This window comes from Anoplopoma fimbria, chromosome 10 (assembly GCF_027596085.1).
Source record: "Anoplopoma fimbria isolate UVic2021 breed Golden Eagle Sablefish chromosome 10, Afim_UVic_2022, whole genome shotgun sequence".
Classification (NCBI taxonomy): Eukaryota; Metazoa; Chordata; class Actinopteri; order Perciformes; family Anoplopomatidae; genus Anoplopoma; species Anoplopoma fimbria.
Window position 1 is genome coordinate 24158391 of NC_072458.1, and position 25782 is coordinate 24184172.

General features: G+C 39.0%; 1 pseudogene; it reads left to right on the top strand.

Annotated features, from left to right (window-relative positions):
* The first annotated feature begins 1475 nt into the window (after positions 1-1475).
* Positions 1476-25145, top strand: LOC129096838 (phosphatidylinositol 4-kinase beta-like; annotated as a pseudogene).
* Positions 25146-25782: the final 637 nt, after the last annotated feature.

Sequence of the window (25782 nt, forward strand, 5' to 3'; positions counted from 1 at the left end):
ACATTAAACAAAAAGGAAATACTTTCAAATAATCTGAAATAAAAAGGTCAAGTAAACCAGCAGAAACAATATATGTGAAAAATAAATAATCATCTTTAATTAACAAATGTATACCAATAATGATAACAGTAGTTGTTTTGCACTGTTCATGTTCTTAATCACAGTATTTCATTATTTATAGATACATTTTCTTCAAAATAGAAGTGACTCATAATGTTTACATATTATATATAATAATCTGTGATAATAGGCTGCACGGTGGTGTAGTGGTGAGCACTGTCTCCTCAGCAAGAGGGCCCGGGTTCAATTCCAGGACCGGACGGCCTTCTGTGTGGAGTTTGCATGTTCTCCCCGTGTCAGCGTGGGTTCTCTCTGGGTTCTCCGGGTTCCTCCCACAGTCCAAAGACATGCAGCTGAGGTTCATGAAGACTCTAAGGTGTGGATGGTTGTTTGTCTCTATATGACAGGTTTTCTCTAGTTTTAAACAAACTTATTGATTGAATAATTGTTTGAGCTACAAATCTTTATAAAACAGAAGTGACTCTCATAATATTTATGTCTATATAATAATAATAATTAAAAAGTACTTTTCAATCATATATTTATGTTTTAATGAGTCAAACACAGATTTATATTATTCAACTGCTTCCTGTGAATCTGGGATTATTGCTCTTATTATTTTGTCGTATTTTACTGTTTCATTAAACATAAATAATATAAATAACATAAATAATATAAAGGATAAACATAAATAATATAAATATAAATAATATAAAGGATAAATATAAATAATATAAAGGATAAATATAAATAACATAAATAAATATAAATAATATAAAGGATAAATATAAATAACATAAATAATATAAATATAAATAATATAAAGGATAAATATAAATAACATAAATAATATATAAATAATATAAAGGATAAATATAAATAATATAAAGGATAAATATAAATAACATAAATATAAATAATATAAATAAATATAAATAATATAAAGGATAAATATAAATAATATAAAGGATAAATATAAATAAATATAAAAGGATAATATAAAGGATAATAAATAAATATAAATAAATATAAAGGATAATATAATATAAAGGATAAATATAAATAATATAAAGGATAATATAAATAATAATATAAAGGATAAATAAAAATATAAATATAAATAATATAAAGGATAAATATAAATAATATAAAGGATAAATATAAATAATATAAAGGATAAATATAAATAATATAAAGGATAAATATAAATAATATAAAGGATAAATATAAATAATATAAAGGATAATATAAATAATATAAAGGATAATATAAATAATATAAAGGATAAATATAAATAATATAAAGGATAAATATAAATAATATAAAGGATAAATATAAATACATGGTAAAGAGAACACTTCCGGTGTACCTGCTCTTATTGTGAAAGTCCTGACCGGACGTGCGGTGGTTCGCACTGCGGCTCTTCACGGATGTGACGTCACGAGCAGAGCCAGGCCGCAACACCGGACCAGAGACCCGGACGAGACCCGGACCCGGAGCCTCAGTGACGGGTAGGCCTCCTCCTCCTCCTCCTCCTCCTCCTCCTCCTCCTCCTCCTCTCCTCTCTCTTCTCTTCTTCTTCTCCTTCATGTTCTCCTGCGGTCTGTTGTCGTGACGTCACTCAGTTAGTCGCAACGACTAACTGAGAGAGGAGGAGAGGAGAGGAGGAAGGAAGGAGGAGGAGGAAGGAGGAGGAGAGGAGGAGGAGAGGAGCGGCTCTGCTCCTCTCCTCCTCCTCTTCCTCTCCTCCTCTCCTCCTCCTCTCCTCTCCTCTCTCTCCCTCCTCCTCTTCCTCCTCTCCTCTCCTCCTCCTCCTCTCCTCCTCCTCTTCTCCTCTCCTCCTCTCCTCCTCCTCTCCTCTCTCTCCTCCTCTCCCTCTCCTCCTCCCTCTCCTCCTCCTCTCCTCTCCTCCTCCTCTTCTCCCTCCTCTCCTCCTCTCCTCTCCTCTCTTATCCTCTCCTCCTCCTCTCCTCTCTCTTCTCCTCCTCCTCCTCCTCTTCTCCTCTCCTCCTCTTTTACTCTCCTCCTCTTCTCCTCCTCTCCTCCTCTCCTCCTCCTCTTCCTCCTCCTCCTCTCCTCCTCCTCCTCTCCTCTCTCCTCACTGATACACAGATGATGTAGTATTTTATAATACTGGATTTTAAAGTATTATTCGTGTCTTTGAGGTATTTTTTCTTCTAATATTGTGTTTTCAGAATACTTTTTACTTTATGGTGAAATGTTTGTTTTTATCTGACACTGCTGTCATAAATACTACTACTATATATATATACTACTACTACTACTACTACTACTACTAGTATACTACTAGTATACTACTACTACTACTACTACTAGTATACTACTAGTACTACTACTACTACTAGTATACTACTACTACTACTACTACTAGTATACTACTACTACTACTACTACTAGTATACTACTACTACTACTAGTACTACTACTACTACTAGTATACTACTACTACTAGTATACTACTACTAATACTACTACTAATACTACTACTACTAGTATACTACTACTAATACTACTACTATACTACTAGTACTAGTACAATGCTCCAGTATTACTAATAAGATACTCCTATAATACTAGTACAATACTAGAACAATACTCTCATAATACTAGAACAATACTCTCATAATACTAGAACAATACTCTCATAATACTAGACAATACTAGTACAATACTCTCATAATACTAGAACAATACTCATAATACTAGAACAATACTCTCATAATACTAGAACAATACTCTCATAATACTAGAACAATACTCTCATAATACTAGAACAATACTCTCATAATACTAGAACAATACTCTCATAATACTAGAACAATACTCTCATAATACTAGAACAATACTCTCATAATACTAGAACAATACTCTAATACTATAATACTAGAACAATACTCTCATAATACTAGAACAATACTCTCATAATACTAGAACAATACTCTCATAATACTAGAACAATACTCTCATAATACTAGTACAATACTCTCATAATACTAGTACAATACTCTCATAATACTAGAACAATACTCTCATAATACTAGAACAAATACTAGAACAATACTCTCATAATACTAGTACAATACTCTCATAATACTAGAACAATACTCTCATAATACTAGAACAATACTCTCATAATACTAGAACAATACTCTCATAATACTAGTACAATACTCTCTCTCATAATACTAGAACAATACTCTCATAATACTAGGACAATACTCTCATAATACTAGTACAATACTCTCATAATACTAGAACAATACTCTCATAATACTAGTACAATACTCTCATAATACTAGAACAATACTCTCATAATACTAGAACAATACTCTCATAATACTAGTACAATACTCTCATAATACTAGAACAATACTCTCATAATACTAGAACAATACTCTCATAATACTAGTACAATACTCTCATAATACTAGAACAATACTCATAATACTAGAACAATACAAATACTAGTACAATACTCTCATAATACTAGAACAATACTCTCATAATACTAGTACAATACTCTCATAATACTAGTACAATACTCTCATAATACTAGAACAATACTCTCATAATACTAGAACAATACTCTCATAATACTAGTACAATACTCTCATAATACTAGAACAATACTCTCATAATACTAGTACAATACTCTCATAATACTAGAACAATACTCTCATAATACTAGTACAATAGTATAATACTCTCATAATACTAGTACAATACTCTCATAATACTAGAACAATACTCTCATAATACTAGTACAATACTCTCATAATACTAGTACAGCGCTCCTATAATAGCTTGTATAACACTCTTATAATACCTGTATAATACTCCAAAAAATACTGCTATATTACTTGAACACTACTCTTATGATAATTATGCAATACCTCGCTAATATTTGTAGAGTACATCAGTGTGTACATAATAATACTACGAGTAGTAATAATAAATAAAGTAGTAATAATATATAAACGGTCTGAAGGAAACAGAGAGTTCTGGTTTTAACAGATGAGGAACAACGAGTCTCAACTTACTGGAAACTTTCTACTGAAACCTGAACCTGTGTGTGTGTGTGTGTGTGTGTGTGTGTGTGTGTGTGTGTGTGTGTGTGTGTGTGTGTGTGTGTGTGTGTGTGTGTGTGTGTGTGTGTGTGTGTGTGTGTGTGTGTGTGTGTGTGTGTGTGTGTGTGTGTTACTTCCTGTGTGTGTGTGTGTGTGTGTCTGTCTGTCTGTCTGTCTGTCTGTCTGTCTGTCTGTCTGTCTGTCTGTCTGTCTGTCTGTCTGTCTGTCTGTCTGTCTGTCTGTCTGTCTGTCTGTCTGTCTGTCTGTCTGTCTGTCTGTCTGTCTGTCTGTCTGTCTGTCTGTCTGTCTGTCTGTCTGTCTGTCTGTCTGTCTGTCTGTCTGTCTGTCTGTCTGTCTGTCTGTCTGTCTGTCTGTCTGTCTGTCTGTCTGTCTGTCTGTCTGTCTGTCTGTCTGTCTGTCTGTCTGTCTGTGTCTGTCTGTGTGTGTGGTGTGTGTGTGTTATATTGTTGACGTGTGGCACAAAAAGCCAAAGATCCTAAACAACAGAGCGTTTGATAAAAGGAGGAAGATCGACATCTTTTTTTTCCACTCGTTCTTCTGCGTTGTCAAAACCGGGCTCCTACATTACCCACAATGCACCTCTCCCTCCTAACAGTTGTGTGTGTGTGTGTTGTGCTAATAAGATAAGAGATAGGAGTGTTTATTGATCCACAGCAGAGTTGGGAGATTTCCGATGAACGAGTTTAAACCAGTTTGATTTAATAGATAATTAATTTTGAGAGCTGCTGATATTCTGCGTTTATATCACAGAACATCTAAAGGAAACACAATTAAACAAATCAAACAAATAATAACACATATATTTTTACTTTTATTAAAATACTTGCTTTTATTAAAAAAACTAATCTTGGCGTTAAGTGTTTTTTTAATGATGATTTTTGGGTGCTTTATAATCCCACTTTATAGCAGGAAGCATCTCTAGATTATGTATTTCTGAAGTCCAACACATTTATGATATTTATTGTTTTGTTGTTTTGTTCATCAGGATAATCCTCATAAATAATAAACAGGGTGAAGTAAAAAGTTAAACTATGAAGTACTGAGGATTTATACTAAAACCAGATTCATAAATATTGTTTGCATGAAATAAACTACTCGAACAGTAAATAAACAGTACTCAAACAGTAAATAAACAGTACTCAAACAGTAAATAAACAGTACTCAAACAGTAAATAAACAGTACTCAAACAGTAAATAAACAGTACTCAAACAGTAAATAAACAGTACTCAAACAGTAAATAAACAGTACTCAAACAGTAAATAAACAGTACTCAAACAGTAAATAAACAGTACTCAAACAGTACTCAAACAGTAAATAAACAGTACTCAAACAGTAAAACAGTAAACAGTAAATAAACAGTACTCAAACAGTAAATAAACAGTACACAAATAGTAAATAAACAATACTCAAACAGTAAATAAACAGTACACAAATAGTAAATAAACAGTACACAAATAGTAAATAAACAGTAAATACACAAACAGTAAATAAACAGTAAATAAACAGTACTCAAACAGTACTCAAACAGTTTCAGTCAGCGTGACGACCAATTACAGGTCAAAGATCAAACAGCTGATCAGAGGAACAGGAAGTACTCTGATTACTGTATCTCTATTATTGATTTATAATTATTGATGCATTATTGTGTTCGTCACTTCAAAGATGGAGCTCATTTTACTGACTCTCTATACTGCTGTTAGTTTAATCTGTAGTAAAACATCATTATTGATTATTGATCAATAATCTGAATCTGTAAAATTATTAAATAAATGTTGAGTGCAGTAAAAAGTATGAAGCAGCATGAAGAGAAATACTAAAGAGAGTGAAGTCGTCCTCCACCCACGCATCACATCTGGAAACCATCACACACACACACACACACACACACACACACACACACACACACACACACACACACACACACACAGCTGTGATGACATCATGCTCAGCATGATGTCATCAGGGGGAGACATTAATGAGTTTTTCACATTTTTCAAATATAGACATCAGCAAAAGTTGTACGTTAAGTACAAATTCAAGGTACTTGTACTTTACTTGAGTATTTTCTATTCATGCATCTTTCTACGTATTCCACTACATACTTTTTACTGTACTACATCTCAGAGGTAAATATTGTACTCTTTACTGTACTACAGGAAGCAGGGGGAAACCGTTAGCCTAGCTTAGCATAACAAATGGAAGCAGAGGGGAGTTGTTGTTGTTGTTGTTGTTGTTTGAGGTTCAGGTTTTTTTGCATCAGGATCAGAACGAGGAACGTTTCTTTACAAACCGTCTTTAGAATAAGAGGTGAGGGAGGAGGCATTATTCAAAGCATCGCCACGGAAACAAAACCTTTATTCAAAGCATCGTCATGGAAACGGAGAAGTCTGTGTCAGGAGATCAGACAGAAACCAGATCAACACGGAGAGAAACAGAGGCCTCCTCCTCCTCCTCCTCCTCCTCCTCCTCTCCTCCTCATCTTCCTCCTACACCTCATCTTCCTCCTCCTCCCTCTCTTCCTCCTCCTCCTCACACTGATGTCACAAACCCAACAGGAGGCTTCCTCCTCAGAAGCAGAAGGAGCCTCATTAATGACACACTGCAGCGTTGTTGGTATTGAGGTGTTTATATGAGCAGGGAGACGCTGTGCCACAAACCAAGCGCTCCCAGAGATGACAAACAAACGTTAGTGTGTTGACTGAGGGCGATGAAAGGTTGACAGGTTGGTGTGCAGCAGGAGGACATTATGTAACACACACACACACACACACACACACACACACACACACACACACACACACACACACACACAACTGACGCGTGGGTGAAAAGAGTCACATGATCATTCAAACACACCACGGTTCAGCTCAGACGCACAAAACAGTCTTAGCAGGTCGTTTGTGTGACCTTCCTCACTAACAGACGACCTTCCTCACTGACAGACGACCTTCCTCACTAACAGACGACCTTCCTCACTGACAGACGACCTTCATCACTAACAGACGACCTTCCTCACTAACAGACGACCTTCCTCACTGACAGACGACCTTCCTCACTGACAGACGACCTTCCTCACTAACAGACGACCTTCCTCACTGACAGACGACCTTCCTCACTAACAGACGACCTTCATCACTGACAGACGACCTTCCTCACTGACAGACGACCTTCATCACTAACAGACGACCTTCATCACTAACAGACGACCTTCCTCACTAACAGACGACCTTCCTCACTGACAGACGACCTTCCACTCAGACGACCTTCCTCACTAACAGACGACCTTCCTCACTAACAGACGACCTTCCTCACTAACAGACGACCTTCCTCACTAACAGATGAATCTCTCTGTGTCTCTCTTTAGGCCTTCTCTTCCAAGATGGCCGACGCCGAGGTCTCGTTGTCGCCGGCTCTGCGGCCGCTCCACCTTAGCCCCTCCCACTCAGCACCCCCCTGCTGCCTCCTCCTCCCCCACCACCTTCTCCTGCCCGTCCTCCCCCTCCAGCGCCTCCTCGTCCTCCTCCTCTTCATCGTCTTCCTGTTGTTCTGAGAGCTCCTCCGACTGCCCCGTCCACCACCACCACCACCATCACCACCACCCCCGCCCCCAGCTGCAGCTGCCCCCGCCCCCACAGCGAGCAGACGTCCTCCCCCAGCGCCAGCCCCCGTAGCTCCTCCCCCAGCGGGAGCATCGGCAGCACCGGCAGCCTCGGCAGCAGCGCCCAGCGAGGGCATCGGCAGCAGCGGCGTGTCGAGCGGCGGCGACGCCCGAGGCCCGAGCCCCCGCTGGACGCCATCTCAGAGGACGCCATGGAGATGGACCTGGGCCTCGACCAAGGTACCGACACGGAGAACGTTGTTCTGGGTTTTTAGCTATACCGTGATGTTCTGTCATTTGTAGCTACAGTAAATAACTTTTATTACGTCTTGAGTCTGGCGCCCCCTGTGGACTGAAGTGATACTGCTCCACCAGAGCCCCTTTAGAAAACCTCTCATTTTGCTGCAGCAGGGTCTGACAGTCTGACCCGCTCAGTCCTGGTTCTGGTTCTGGTTCTGGTCTACAAGGATCCAGACTATTATTTTTGTATAAAATACTAAATGTTTGAATAATTGTATTATTATTGATTAAAACAGATCTCTTCATTATTAGTTTTATTGATGTATTATAATCTTAGAGCTCGTGTTAGGAAGTTAAACATCATAATTCATCTCTAATATCTATTTTATATTAATGTGAAAACAACTCCTTCAAACTACTGGATTTATTCTAGTTTATCACCAACACTACATTTTACAGATTACAGTGAACACATCATGCTAACGTTACTAGCTCTCCTCCTGTTAGCCGTTAGAGGTGCTGCTAACGTTACTAGCTCTCCTGTTGGTTTAAACACAGACTGGTTGTTTACAATGTAACATTATCAGATCAGAGACTAGAGAAGCATAAATGACGTCCTGATCTCATGTTTTACTGAATATTAGAGGATAACGATCGTCAGTAGAACTTTATTTACACCGTGACGGTTAACGTTAAGCTGTGAGGAGGATCAGTGCGGTCCGTTACTCCTCTACTCACTAATAATCTGAACGTCTCCTGGTTTTCTGCTTCCAGTCATCGACCCAGAAGTTGCTCTGAAGGCTTGTCAGGAGGTTCTCCTCCAGGTGCAGCTGAAGAACAGAGACGTTGACGTGGACAACAAGCAACAACGAGACGATCAACAACAACAACAACAACAAAACGTCAGGGACTCAACAGATTGCTCCAGTCCACAGTGGCACGTCGGCCCGGACACCAGCTCCATCAGAGAGGAGGAGGAGGAGGAGGAGGAGGAGGAGAAAAACAAGGCGGGGCCTCCCAGAGAGACACGCCTCCTTCAGCCCGGCCTCCTCCTTCCTCGCTGCTGTCGGCGTCGTCGTCGTCCTCAAAGCAGTCGTGGCTGCTCCGCCTGTTCGAGTCCAAGCTGTTTGACGTTTCCATGGCGATCGCCTACCTGTACAAGTCGAAGGAGCCCGGCGTGCAGGCGTACATCGGGAACCGCCTCTTCAGCTTCCCCGACAGCGAGGTGGACTTCTACCTGCCACAGCTGCTCAACATGTACGTGCACATGGACACGGAGGTGGGCGACGCCATCAGACCGTACCTGGTGAGTATCGGTGGACCAGGGGCGTCGCTGTAGTGGCCAGTTGTCCGAAAAATCCCAAAACAATCTTAAATCAAAGGGCCACTGATGCATCATGGGGTTTGGGGTTTACGCAGGCAGAGGAGGTTAATGTCCAAACAGAATTCTGTGTTTCTGATGATTTATTTGGTCAAACAAAGAAGGCAAACAAACAAAAGAACAAAGGGAATCCTGTCGCGGACTCTCCTGCGCTGGCAAAAAAACATTGGCCCACCCCGGTGCATGCTGGTCCGTTACCTGCCTACTCCTATATGTTACCGCAGGGGCCCACAGTGAAAAACAAAAAACTAAGTATACTAAACAACAACAAAAGTATTATTAAACTAAACGAATGTCTTAATATATCAAACAATCTAACCTAAATAAGCAAACATCTAGAATAATCAAACCATATTACTTATGCATAAAATGTTAGCATAGCTTAGCATCAGTCGATCTAAACTCCAAAACCGACTGGATGACGTTATGAACCCAGACGTGACATCTCTGGTTCTACTGACCGGAGGGATTATAAATCCCTTCTGGTCTGTTTTTGTTGAAGAGACGGGGATGTTTTATTGCAGACGAGCTTACAACAAAAAGTCCAACACGTTGGTCCTAACATGATCTCTGTATACCCTTAGTCCCGCCCCCTTACATCACTTTCAGCCAATCACGTCTTGTGGATTGGACCATAACAAAGCACATCTGGCCTTTCACTCCGTCCTGTTGTCCTTCTTCAGTGTCAGGTCATGGTAACCTCCTTAAAGGACAAATGATACTTCTACAGGAAATGTTGTTCTTATTTCCCAACTTTCCTGGCATGACTTTACCCACAGATGATCTTAACAAACGTTAGTTGGGTTCAACATAACACGTTGTATAAAGTAGTATAAAGTAGTATATTAGATAGATTTTCCTCTGGGGTTAGGGTTATCATCATTTGGATCTACCAGAACAAATTTGATCTAATTCTTTGGGCTTATTGCTCGGCCCGTATCTAACAAGTGGAGAATTTGTTTTAAAGTTTTTGTCCGTCTGTCCTCAGATCCACCGCTGCAGAGGAGGAATCACCTTCTCTCTGCTGACGGCGTGGCTGTTGGGCGCTTACTCCTCCGACATGCACATCTCCACCCAGCGCCACTCCAGAGGATCCAAACTCCGTAAACTCATCCTGTCCGATGAGCTGAAGCCGTCTGCTCCTCCGTCTGCTCCTCCGTCTGCTCCTCCGTCTGCTCCTCCATCTGCTCCTCCGTCTGCTCCTCCATCTGCTCCTCCGTCTGCTCCTCCATCTGCTCCTCCATCCGACAGCCCGCCATCCTCGCCTTCGCACCGCCGCCGCCACCGGAGGCACAACAGCAGCAACGCCGAGGCCGCCTCCCCCTCTCTCCTCGGTTGGCCCCGCCCTGACAGCCCCGCCCCGGGGGACGAGGTGTTCGTGTCCCCGTCCAGGAGGACCCACCAGAGGTCCAAGTCAGACGCCACCACGGCGAGCAGCGGACCCGGCTCCGGCCTCCGACGGACAGGAAGTAACCCGAAGGTGGAAGCGGTCCATGAGGAGGTAAAGACCTTTATTTTGAAATTCATCTCGTTCTCTTGGCTCTCTGAAGACTTCTCTCTCTGGATTTGAGATTCTTGAGGCTGAAACCACTTTTGATATTTCAGTAGTTGAGAATAAAATGAGCATTTTAAATTATCTGACAAAAAACAATAATTAAATTAAAAAAAATATATCTATATAAATTGTAAAGCTTAAAACAACAAAAACTTTATAATCAGAAAAAAAAATTAAATTCTGAACAGTAATCAATAATGGAATCAGATTTATTTTAATATAATTTACCTCCTCACCTTAAACGCCGAAAATAATCACATTTATTAGGAATCGCTCCTCAACCATAACGCCGTGTTCACACCAAAAGCGACGCGAGGAGACGCGAACTCCAGCCTTGCATCGCGAATGAGGCGAAATTCGCATCATCGCTTCATTCGCCAGAGTTTAAATATTTCAACTCCGGCGAAAGATTCGCGTGACGCTGTGTTGCGACAGCCAATCAGCGTCGAGCTTCTCCTCCTGTCACTCTGTCATCGATCCGAGCTCCGTTCACAAAACAAGCTTTTATAAAGTGAATTCCTTGTCGTCTTGCAGAGAGAACGAACAAAACATGAATTCTGACTTTTTACAAACAACCATCATTGTGTTGTTATTTAACCCTTTTTGTACATTTATTATAATTAAATCACAGTAAAATGGTTTATTTTCGGTCCATACAGCTGTAGTAAACCAGCTGGATTCAGTGAATACGGCGCCACCGGATGATGTTACGAACTAGACAAGACAGCGTTTAGTTTAATAATAATAATAATTAATAATAATAATAATCAAGCCTTTATTAGTCCCACAATGGGGAAATTCGGTTCTCTGCATTTAACCCATCCCAGAGGAGCAGTGGGCTGCAATGAAGCGCCCGGGGAGCAACTTGGGGTTAGGTGTCTTGCTCAAGGACACCTCGGCATGTTGCCGGTAGAGGGGTTTGAACCACCGACCTTGTGGTTACGGGACAAGCGCTCTACCTCATGTACCACAGCCGCCTCCCGGGATATCTGGGACTGCCCCAACGAGTATAAAGCAGATATAGTAGTTATTTCTAGTTATTTCTTCCATGGTTGATGGTGGAAATAAATGGATGAGTTGACAATGGTTTCCATGGAGATAAGCCCCTCCCCCTCTCTGGCGCAAATGAAGCGAATAAGCACAAACGAACCTGCGAGTAAACTATATATTGCGAATATTCGCTTCACTTTTGGTGTGAACACGACATAAGGCTTATGTGTTAACAGAACAGAACAGAACGGAACAGAACAGAGTAGAACAGAACAGATCAGAACAGAACAGAACAGATCAGAACAGAACAGAACGGAACAGAACAGAACAGATCAGATCAGAACAGAGTAGAACAGAACAGAACAGAACAGAACCGGTTGTTGTTGTTTGAAGACGTCTGGAGATTCGTTTTGTGAAGAAAAAACAGAAAGAAAAGTTTGAACCGACTTCCTGAGTTTTTGTTTTCACATTCTTTGGCTGATGGTTCGGTCACATGCAGACCGAGGCTCCTCATTGGCCGAGAGGCAGAGGCAGAGGCAGAGTGCGCTGTGATTGGCTGAGAGCCACGTTTGGTTCCTTCTGCACAAACACAGAAAACAGAAAGAAGAGAAGAGAGAGAGACGGAGAGAGAGAACCGTAAACCTCTCTGCTGTTTCTCTTCTCGTCTCTTTCATCATATTTTCCAGTTATTTTGATAAAAAACTAAAAGTCAGCAGAGAGCCGGAGGAAGGAGACGAAGATGAACCTCTCAACATAAATAATAACACAGAGGTTCCTCTGATTCAATAATTCATCATTTACATAAAAACACTGAAGTTTGTTCATTAAAATAAACGACAGAAAAGAGAAGAAGAAATAAAAAGGAAGTGAGGAGGAGGAGGTTCTATAACTGAGAGAAGAGACGGAGATGATTTCAGATAGATAATATGAAAAATCTTATTTCAGCTAAAAAATCTTTTTAGTTTACACAAGTATTTTGGGGCTTTTATTTTGACAGTACTGTGACAGGAAGTGAGATCATTTTGACCACAAACCAAACGGAAGCTGTTTTATTCCTTTAACGTGAAGTTTAACCCTAAAATTAAACAGATTGATACAAATATATTAAAATAATATATATTTTTAACTTTTACTAACATTAAGAAACTATAACTATAATAAGAAAATATATTTTTAAGTTGTCATTCGTTAACTCTTTGTTTTTCTCTTTCAAGATTCATTTCTACATTTCTTAATGTTTCATGTTTTTACTGTAACTTCTCAAAGACAAACAAACCCACATCAGCAGAGGATTGAGAAGGGATATATCTATATATATATATATAGATATAAATATATATATATATCTATATATAAATATATATATATATATATATATATATCTCTATATAGATATATAGATATAAATATATATATATATATATATAAATATATATATATAGATATAAATATATATATATATATCTCTATATAGATATATAGATATAAATATATATATATATAGAGATATAAATATATATATATATATATATATAGATATAGATATATAGATATAAATATATATATATATATATCTCTATATAGATATATAGATATAAATATATATATATATATATATCTCTATATAGATATATAGATATAAATATATATATATATATATATATATATAGAGATATATATCTATATCTCTATATATATATATATATATAGAGATATAAATATATATATATATATATAGAGAGATATAGATATATAGAGATATAAATATATATATATATATAGAGATATAAATATATATATATATATATATTTATATATATCTATATACAGTGGGGGAAATAATTATTTGATCCCTTGCCAATTTTGTAAGTTTGCCCACTGACAAAGAAATGAACGATCTATAATTGTTATGGTAGGTTTATTTTAACATTGAGAGACAGAATATCAAAAAAGAAATCCAGAAAATCACATTATATAAAAGTTATAAATTGATTTGCATTTGATCGAGTGAAATAAGTATTTGATCCCCTAACGAAACATGACTCAGTACTTGAGGTGCTCAGAGGTCAGACGCTTCTTGTAGTTGGTCACCAGGTTTGAGCTCATCTCAGGAGGGACTTCTCACCAAGCTGCTTTCCGATGGTCTTGTAGCCCATTATATATATATATATATATATATAGGTATATATATATATATATATATATATATATATAGATATATAGATATATATACTTCTCTGAGGAACCCTCTTAACCCCGGTTCTCCTGTGGTTCCAGCCGGACCGTCTGCGTCCTCAGAGGGAGCTGGTGAAGTCGCTGCTCTGCATCGGGAAGCGTTTGGCGACGCTGCCGACCAAAGAGCAGAAGACTCAGCGGCTCATCTCAGAGCTGTCGCTGCTCAACCACAAGCTGCCGGCTCGAGTCTGGCTGCCCACCGCAGAGAGGCAGCACCACGTCTGCCGGATCCCCAACACCCAGGCCGTGGTGCTCAACTCCAAGGACAAGGTGACACAGCCAGAGACTACAGTGGGGCAGTTAGCCTAGCTTAGCACAAGGACTGTTAGCCTAGCTTAGCATAATGACTGTTTGCCTAGTTTAGCACAAAGATTAAAAGGAGTTGGAAAGACTGGAAGTAGATAGAAACTGTTAGCCTAGATTAGCATACAGACAGGAAGCAGGTGGAAACTGTTAGCCTAGCTTAGCATACATACAGGAAGCAGGTGGAAACTGTTAGCCTAGCTTTGCACAGAGACTAGAAGCAAGTAGACACTGTTGGCCTAGCTTAGCACAATGAATGGAAGCAGTTGGAACCGCTAGCCTCGCTCCATCAAAGGACACAAAAGTAATCATTTACATTCTCAATCATCTCAAGATGAAAACACTAGCTAGCATGCTAACGTGGAGGCTAGTTCATTTGAACCCTGTCCTCCTCAGGCTCCCTACATCATCTACGTGGAGGTTTTGGAGTGCGAGAGCTTCGAGACGTCTCCGGTTCCCGTCCGGATCCCGGAGACGAGGATCCGCTCGGCTCGATCCGCGGAGAACCTGGACTGTGGCGGCGGCGTCACCGCGGCTAACGCTAACTGTGGCAGCGGGATGACGTCAGAGCACAGAGCGGGAAGTTTCTCCACCGTCCCGAACTACGACAACGACGACGAGGCGTGGGCCACCGACGACATCGGACAGCTGCAGGTGGAGGTGAGAATATAGATGTGTGTGTATGTGTGTGTATGTATATATCTGTATGTGTGTGTATCTGTATGTATATGTATGTACGATATATATATGTATATCTGTGTATATGTGTATCTGTATGTGTGTGTTTATGTATATGTATGTACGATATATATATATCTGTGTATCTGTATGTGTATGTATGTACGATATATATATGTATATCTGTGTATCTGTATGTATGTACGATATATATGTGTATCTGTGTATATGTAAAGTTAAAATGTAAGAAACTAAATGTAGTGATTGTTCATCGTGTGTGTTGCAGGTGGAGACTCAGACCAGCAGCTCTGATAACATCAGTCAGTTTTCAGTCGACAGCATCACAAGTCTGGAGAGCAAAGAGCCGGTTTTCATCGCCGCCGGAGACATCAGGTAACAAGACACTAGTGGTAGAAGACAGAGGTGGTAGAAGTACTTTGATCATTTACTAAATAAAAGTAGTAATACTTTAGTGTATAAATACCATTAAATATTATTTAGGTGAAAATACAAAAGTATCAGCATCAAAATAAACTTAAAGAACTAAAATACAATACAATATAAGTACTCGTTAGAACAATAAATATTACAATTATTGATGAATAATGAATGTGTTCATCACATGTTAATGACTTTATTAATCTATAATAAAACTTCATCATGTAGTTGATCGTATTTTGTTTAATAATCTGAATCTATAAAGAAACTTTTGTCATCAGATGAATGTAGTGCATTTACTTACAGTACAACTATGTATAATGTAACAACTATTGTACATAAGTACAACAGTTGAGTAGGTATACTTTGTAACGTCGGTGATTGTTGATATGATTGTTCTTTGATTTCCACTAACCACCATGTTGTTCTCTCGGTTCTCCGTCTGTTTGGGTTCTCCAGACGCCGTCTGTCGGAGAACCTCGCTCACACGCCGACGACGTTCCGGAGAGACCCGGAGGACCCGTCGGCCGTCGCCCTCAAGGAACCCTGGGAGGAGAAAGCCAGGTGAGTCCGCTTCATTTACATATAAATATGTGAAAAGAAATGTAAATATACATTTGAATATATCTATATATTTAATTATGAATATATATAAATAAATATATATAAATATATGTGTTTTTTTGCAGGAGGATCAGAGAAGGCTCTCCCTACGGTCACCTGCAGAACTGGCGTCTGCTGTCGGTCATCGTGAAATGTGGAGACGACCTGCGACAGGAGCTGCTGGCCTATCAGGTCCTCCGACAGCTGCAGGTATCCACTCACCTGCAGTATTAGAACCACGACTTCAGTATAGGATAGTACCGGGAAGTATTTTATCTGGAAGAGAAGGATTCGTCTCCAGAAAAAGTATAATTTAAGAAAAAGAATCCGACTTTTAGCTTTTATCTGACTTCTGTTCAACTATATGAAATATTAAATCATTTTATTGTTAAATTTAAGTGAAACAGATAAACTCCTTCTAAGGGGAGCTAGCTTAGCATAAATGTAGCTAGCTTATCATAAATGTAGCTAGCTTAGCATAAATGTAGCTAGCTAAGCAGATCTCAGTATCCGTTACTTCATTTTTGTGTGATTTGGTGGTTAAGTTACATTTTTAAATGTTTTATGTTTATTTAAATATGAATATTAATGTACTCGGACAGATAGAAACTTTAAATAATGATCAAACTAGCTGAGAGAACATGTTTGCAGATACTGCAGAGTATTCAGTGAAATATCTGCAGGTTTTAGGTATTTTGGGGGTTAAGCAATGATTATTTGGTATTAAATCATATTTTAGTATAAAATAATCTGCTGAAAAAACATTAACAACCTTTCATCACAACCAAACTTCACAGCGCATTTAGTTGCTGTGTTCTGCCTGTAGAGGGCAGCACAGATGTATTCATAATATCATAAAATGAATTAAGAAGTAGAGTAATACATCTTTTTAAAATAAAACAATCTTTATATCCTTTACAATATTTACTGCTTTGGTTTGTTTGTTCTGACGCTTTTCTTTTCTCATCATGAGGTTATTCTGAGAAGGTTCTTTAATCTTGCTTTAAAACCTATTGATTATGTATTGATCCCAGGCCGTTGATCGGTGAACCTCCGTTGTGTTTCAGTCCATCTGGCAGCAGGAGAGAGTTCCTCTGTGGATCAAACCGTATAAGATCCTGGTGATGTCATCGGACAGCGGGATGATCGAACCCGTCCTGAACGCCGTCTCTCTGCACCAGGTAACCAAGTACATGTACTCCAGGTACTCTACTTCAGTACAAATGTGAGGTACTTGTACTTACCTGAGTCTTTCTACTTCACTAAAATGATCTGACAGCTTTATGTTACCGTTTTACACACAAAGCATATGAAGAGTTTATAAAATGAGGTGTTAAGTTATAAATTCAACTCCCAACAATTTATTCAAGCACATCTGAAACCAATTAGTCCATTCATCAATTAGTAAATTGACAGAAAATGACCTTGACCTCGACCACAAACGCCACTCTGTCACATCTAGTCACTCCAGGTGTTCCCCAGGGCTCCGTCCTCGGCCCACTCATCTTCATCATCTACAACCTTCCTCTCGGTCAGATTATCCACTATTTCATCCCAGAGGTCCGATGCTTTGCCGACAACACCCCGATGTACCTCAGCACCAGAACCCCCAACAAACCTGAATGCAACAAAATGTTCTCAAACTCAACAGTAGAGAATGGAACTCCTCATCGGCTCAAAGTCCTCCTTCATCAAATCTACGACCCAGTACCATGAATAGCACCAGTCCTCCAGTCGGTTCCTGTCCTCCACCAGATCAAACCCAAAATCCTTCCCCGTTTTTTTTGCTGCTGGTAAAACAATTATTACTAAATCATTTCTTAGTATCCGTCCTGGAGCTTTTGATCATATCACATGGTCTTCCTCAGGGGATAGAGCTTTCATGTTCTCATAAAATATATATATATAAAACTTTAATAATCTGAATGTAATTATTGTGCCAGAGTGTCATTGAAGATAACAGAAGAATTAAAAAAAACAATAGAATACAAATTATATATAAACAAAAGCTTAATTATTTAGTGTAAAATAAATAATACTGACACCATTGTAAAATAGAACACAATGGCAATAAGAGTAAGGTAAATAAATAAAGTAAAATACAAAGATTAAATAAGAGTAAAAATATAAAGTGAATAATAGATAATAACACCAGAGCCTAAAGGAAACTAATAGAACAGTAATACTGAGAATGATATTTAGAGAGAGATACTGTCAATGATATTTTAAAAGTATCTTCAAATATTCATTTCTTTTATACCAGGTGACAACCATCACAGGGTTTATTTTGTAGTTTTATTTATTGACAGTGGTATTAATACAACATCCAGGGTTCATGAGCAACAAATCAAAAATCACTGAACTGAAAAAATAACTTTTGAACAGAAAACAAAAAAACAATAAAATGAATCATCTGACTTTGAGTTTCATGTTTCTGTAGTTTCACTTTGTGAGGACGCCAGATGTTTTTACGGATGTTTTTAGTTTTTACAGATGTTGAGCGTAGTTTTGTGTGTTTCCTCCGTCAGGTGCGTAAACAGAGTCAGCTGTCGCTGCTCGACTACTTCCTGCAGGAACACGGCAGCTTCACCACCGAAGCCTTCCTCACCGCGCAGAGGAACTTCGTCCAGAGCTGCGCCGGATACAGCCTCATCTGTTACCTGCTGCAGGTCAAAGACAGGTGAGACACACACACACTGTTAGCTAGGCTAACAGTCTTTGTGCTAAGCTAGGCTAACAGTCTTTATGCTAAGCTAGGCTAACAGTCCTGTAGCTCTCTGCTAACGTGACACTGTTGTCTACAGACACAACGGGAACATCCTGCTGGACTCTGAAGGCCACATCATCCACATCGACTTCGGCTTCATCCTCTCCAGCTCTCCTCGGAACCTCGGCTTCGAGACGTCGGCCTTCAAACTCACCTCAGAGTTTGTGGACGTGAGTGAACGTTGAAATGTTGCGTCTTGAATGAGCTGATGATGATGATGGTGATGGTGATGATGATGATGATGGTGATGGTGATGATGATGATGATGATGATGATGATGATGATGATGATGATGGTGGTGATGATGAAGATGATGATGATTGATGATGATGATGATGGTGACATGTTTCAGGTGATGGGCGGTCTGGACGGCGACATGTTTATCTACTATAAGATGTTGATGCTTCAGGGTCTCATCGCTGCCAGGAAACACATGGAGAAGGTTCTCCAGATAGTGGAGATCATGCAGCAAGGTACCAGTGTATTAATACAGCATTGCATACTAATGGTACATGATACTAGGACTGCTTATGAAGTTTTATGACTTACCATACTGTGATTGTTTTTTACTTTTGATTACTTTTTTCAACATACTATACTATGACTTTATTTTTTACTTTTGATCACATACTATACTAGTTTTCTTTACATTTTATGGAATACAGTACTTAAGCAATAAACCACGAGAGGCTGTGATTTACAGTGATTTTAAAACAGCTAAGGGACGTTGTTCTAACTCTTGGTTGTTGGAAAATCAACTTAAATCACAAGGGTTCATAAAATAAACACAGAAAAAAACATTGAATCAGTCTTCCGCCAATCAATCTAGTTCTCCAGAAACTTTTGGCACAACAGTCTCCAAAGAATCACAATAAATAGTCCAATCACGTAGTATGACGAAAAAAGTCACATTAAAGTATGTCCTCCTCGTGCTAACGCTTCCCGTCCTCCTCGTGCTAACGCTTCCCGTCCTCCTCGTGCTAACGCTTCCCGTCCTCCTCGTGCTAACGCTTCCTGTCCTCCTCGTGCTAACGCTTCCCGTCCTCCTCTTCCTGTCCTCCTCTTCCCGTCCTCCTCGTGCTAACGCTTCCCGTCCTCCTCTTCCTGTCCTCCTCTTCCTTCCTGTCCTCCTGTGCTAACGCTTCCTGTCCTCCTCGTGTCCTCCCGTCCTCCTCGTGTTAACGCTTCCTGTCCTCCTCCTGTCCTCCTCGTGCTAACGCTTCCCGTCCTCCTCGTGCTAACGCTTCCCGTCCTCCTCGTGCCGCTTCCTGTCCCTCTCCTCCTGTCTAACGCTTCCCGTCCTCCTCGTGCTAACCCCTGTCCTCCTCGTGCCTCCTAACGCTTCCTGTCCTCCTCGTGCTAACGCTTCCTGTCCTCCTCGTGCTAACGCTTCCTCCTCCTCGTCCTCCTCCTCCTCGTGCTAACGCTTCCTGTCCTCGTCCTCCCTCCTCGTGCTAACGCTTCCTGTCCTCCTCGTCCTCCTCGTGCTAACGCTTCCTGTCCTCCTCGTGCTAACGTCCTCCTCCTCGTGCTAACGCTTCCCGTCCTCCTCGTGCTAACGCTTCCTCCTCCTCGTGCTAACGCTCCCTCCTCGTGCTAACGCTTCCTGTCCTCCTCGTGCTAACGCTTCCCCTCCTCCTCGTGCTAACGCTTCCTGTCCTCCTCGTGCTAACGCTTCCCGTCCTCCTCGTGCTAACGCTTCCTGTCCTCCTCCAGGTTCCCACCTCGCCTGCTTCCACGGTTCCAGCACCATCCGCGGTCTGAAGGAGCGTTTCCACATGTCTCTGACGGAGGAGCAGCTGCAGCTCCTGGTGGAGCAGCTGGTGGACGGATCCATGCGCTCCATCACCACCAAACTCTACGACTCCTTCCAGTACGTCACCAACGGCATCATGTGACCGCCGCCCGACCTTTAAACTCTCACCAGCTGCTTCGGTTTCAGAGATCTTCTTCTGATGTCATTTACTGGATCAGATCTTCTCCTCCACCTCCACTCGGTTTTCTTCACGTCCGTCTCTGAAGTTTCTTACAGATTTGTTTTGAATGTGAAAAGACCGATTGTCTCAATGATCAGCTGATTCAATTATTACGTGATCCATTTTGTTGTGTGACGTTCATGGGCAGCTGGGAAAGTCCAGCGTCCGGGACTTTTCCAGGTTGTTTTTTTTCCTGTGAGTAAAAAGAAAATCATCGTTGGAAGCGAAACACTAAACCGACTGGAAGCATCAGACTTCTGGTTCATCCTGAGAAACCTTCAATAAATAAAGTCTTCTGTTGTCCGTCCTCTCACCGTTTGTTGAAGGACAGAAATTATAATTTGATAATTGATGAGTTAAACTTGAAGGTACAGTTTCACTTTTGTGAAATTTGATTTGGATTTTCAGCTGCTGATCAGACAAAAACTCAAATTTAAGTGAATGAAGTTCTTCTCATGAATTTCACTTTTCACAAGAATGAACAGAAAATAGAACAAGTGTCTCACAGTTACAAAATCTATTCTGCTCTTTTCTGTGGAACGTTCTTGCAAAATATATAAAAACATGAAAACTGGAGGAAAAAATTGCATAATTACGAGATAAAGTTCTTTTAATTATGAGCATTTGTAACTGTGAGATGTTAGGTGATTATTCTGACTAATCAATAGTCAATAGATATCTTGTTTTATTTTGTAATTAATTGGGAGTTTATATCCTCAGAAAGGCGTCTTTAGCATTACAATTCTAATAAATGTGATTTAAGTTTGAAAGCAGCTTGAGTACTTTATAAAAATACAAAATGTGAGTCCAAACCTAGAACATAAAATATTCCTCAGGAGAAAACGACAGAAGAGAACCCGGTCGGTTCTATCGTCTGTTTGTTTGCTTTGTTCTTAGAGAACAGAACAGAAAGTAGAACTCTACATGAAGAAGCACAACGTCAACTTATTGTTGTTTACTTTTTGCTTTCTGGATGTTCAGAGAAAAAGACTAAATGTAAACAAAGAGTTTGAGATATCGTTTCTGACCGTCTATGGATTGTTTTAGAGTTCATGGTTTTCACCAGACATTTATCACAACTATCTAAAGAAACTTGACTTTATCTTAAAAGCTAATTCCAGCGTTCTTCAAGTTTTTGGCAATTCTTAGAATAACGTGCAACGACGACTCTGAAGAAGTAAAATATTCAGAAAATATTGGACGGATTGCCGTAAAATCGTGTGTTACGATAAACCAACAGGCTGAATCCCCGTTAGCCTCTGCTGTACTTTAAGCATGCTAAGTATTAGCACGTCAACTTGCTAACTGTGAGCATGCATGCTAACGTTGACGTGCGAAATGGTAGTACATGTTTCTCCGGGCTGCATGTAGGCAAAAGTGTTTGGGTGTTTTTTTTTTTACTTTGGATCAACTTTATTCCAGCCTAAAAGTTTAACGGAGTTTGCTAAACGTCCAGGTGATAATACAAACAGCTAACAGGAGCGTTAGCGTCCAGAAACAAAGTGTTTCTAGAAGAACGATTGTTTTTGTCAAAAGCAATGTGACACGTTTTCATGTTAGATTGAGATTAAATGGACCTGTTGCTATTTAAAAAAAAAGTTATTGTGCAGTTCTACTCGCTGCCTTCTTACATTTTCTGATATTTTAAGATTTTCAGAGCTAGAAACTGTGACGAGTGTCTGGTGAAAAAGCAAAAACTATTCAAATTCAACTTGTCAACTCATCGGTTTATTTAATCTGCATGTTTTTCTCTGAATCATTTTTCTTATTTGTGTAGATTCACTTGAAGAAAAGTCAAAGTTTAATTTCAGAAGAAAGTTCTGTGAATTTTGTTTGTTGACTCTACAGTGTTGAATCCAAAAGGAACATTTACATGATGCACACAGGTTTAGATTCACTGTTTTCATCCATAAACTTGACTGATTTTTTGTTCATTTTTTATTCAAAATGGCTACAAAGTGGTGAAACGATTCCTTTGCAACAGATTTATGCAAGAACTCCTCTTTGATGTTCCTCTAACTGGATGTCTGACTCTGAGCTGAATTAATGTGTTACAGTTAACGATATTTGCATATTTAATGATCTCCCAACGCTCCTCCTCCCTGATTGGCCCTTTAGAGATACATTCCTGTGATTAACTCCGGCCAATCAGCAGAAGAGACTCTAAATTACTGAAGTTTATTTTTCTTCATGAGATCAGTTTCCTGAATATGTGAATGTTTTTGTGTTTTTATATATAATAACGGTCCACTAAAACATTTTTTTTCTCAGTATTGACAAAGAAATGGCTTCTTGTTTGTACTTTAACACTTATAATGATGTCGTAGCTAATGTTGGTAACACCTTTAATGGCTTTATCCCAGGTATTATTGTTTTTACATAAAAAATACTGCGTTATTTTACTTGAAATCACCCTTTAGATTAAAAAACTCCCATTTTTTGAGGCTCAATACAATTGTATTAGGTTACGACGAAATGACCAAAAACTAATTAAAAACATTGTACAGCTAGTTAGTAATTAGCTAGTTAGCATAACTCAGCTGCTACCAATCAACTTCACAAACTTTTCTTCAATCTGTTCACATCTCTACGAAAAAAAGAAAGAAAAAAGATATGATGTATAGTTTTACATTACACTGTGGAAGAAGAGCACAAAATTATATTTCTAGCTGAGTCATTATCATGCTAATAGCTAACAAACAGTGCTGAAAGTGTAATGCTACCTACTAGCTAACTAACTAGCTAACTGTTGTATAAGAGCAGTGACTTTTGTTCTAACTACAGTCTACAACAGCAAAGATAAAAAATATTATTCAAACATTATCATTCAATCAATATTCTTAACTGTTGTTTCTTGTTAACCATTAGCTTGAGAATGACTCCGCTAAAATCATTGCTAGCTTGATAAATTGTATTCCCTTTTTTTTCTCCACAATCTAATGTATTTTATTTTTTTCTGCCAGGATTCTTTATAGTTTTAATCTGTGTTTTATCAGTTAGTAAAAGAACTGAGGCTTGTTAGCAACAAACAAGAGTGGAGATGAGCAGTGACAAGCTAGCCAGCTAGTTAGCGACAAACCTGAACACTAACAAGCTAGTTGGTTAAATACAAATTAAGGTTAAATCTTATTTTAACTACTATTTCAGATTTTATGGATTTGATTTGATTTGGGCCTGATATATTTTCTAAGCTAAAAGGAACGACCAGTTAGCGATCACTGAAAGTTGTTAGCAGCTTGGTGGAAATGTTCATGTTGTAAAACTAAATAAGTAACGATATCGTGAAAGCTTCTCACTGGGATAAAGCCGGCGTTTGGTGTTTCAGCATTAACATCTGTACAGTTGTGTTTTGTGTGTTTTCACCACTATTGAAGAAGCACAGATCTGCTATTGTAAAAGCAGCGTCACGTTACCGTCTGCTAACTGTTAGCCTGTTAACCGTTAGCCTGCTAACCGTTAGCATGCTACTTTATACGCCACCGCGCTTGACAAAGATGCAGCTGTGACTAAAGTTTACCAGATCAGCAACTTAAATAGCAAATCCTCTTTGTATTTCTTTTCATTTGTGAATATGTACGTATGTAATCTAAAGAATAGATGCCTTGAGATGTACGGAAGGTACAAACTCTTATCAATGCAACCGGAGGGACGGAGGGTAAAAGTGCTTTTATATCAGACGTTTGACGCTTTAGGGACGAGGTTTAACACCGAACCGTCTTCCTCTTCAGTCCAGACGGGAATGACCTTTATTTATATTTACAAGTTAATCATCGTCACATTTTGATAATAGAAACATTTTGTGATAGCTTAATTGACTTTTTCAAATTCAAAGTGCAGAAGTATGGCTTCATGTTTCGTCTCTATTTCTCTGTTAACAGTTAAAGTAAAATAAGTCTGGTGAATCTGAGAGGAAAGCTTTTCCGTTGAAACTCGTCCCTGCTACTAAAAAAAAAAAACCTTTCATTGCCTTCTTTCTTCCTTCCATCAGCTCGAACACATTCAAGAATTTCTATGTGAAAAACTCTTAAAGTGCATTTATCCCAAAAGGAAATGTTTTCTGTCGTTTGTCAAGGATTCCTCCACGTTTTAACTTTAGTGGGTACCAAACATTTATCACTAAAGAGGGCTCCTCCATCTGAAATCAACAAGGAGCGTCACGTTGTCTCGGTTTATATGAGAGATGCTAACGATGCTAACGATGCGTGAGAAAATCGGACGGCTTTATTTTTCACTGTGTGAAGAAAAATGGAAACATTTTGGAGTTCAGTGAGATTTAGAAAGTTTTATTAACAGCATCAACTCATAACGAGGCAGCGCTGATTAAATAACATTTAAATTAAATTAAGTTAGGAATTTAAATTTAGCAGGAAAAGGTTTAACAAAATGATTAATCCATTAACACTGGTCCCTCATTTCTATAAAAACAAAATTGATATCACCAAAAATAATGAATGAGTATTGATTCATCTTTTTTTATTATGTCAATAAACTAGAAAATTTGAAGTCCAAAGAAAACCAGATTTAAAAAAATGACAAATGTAAAAGTATAGTTTGTCATAAAAAAAGTCTTGAAAATGTATTTCTACTTTTACTGAAGTAAAATATCTAAAAACTGAAGTAAAAATATTTTGAATATGAAGTCGTTTGAATATGTAGCATCTGTTCTGAATTAGTTGTGACATCACCACATTGTCTGATGTCATCCAGGTGATTCTCTCTCTCTTCAGGTGTGTCATCATCTGTCATCCTGTAAAAACAAACTTCATATTTAATTCTGAGGACAAAGTGAAGAAGAATGTTCAGAACAAAAGTGTGTGTTTACCTTCTGTTCAGGTGAGTTTCAGCTCA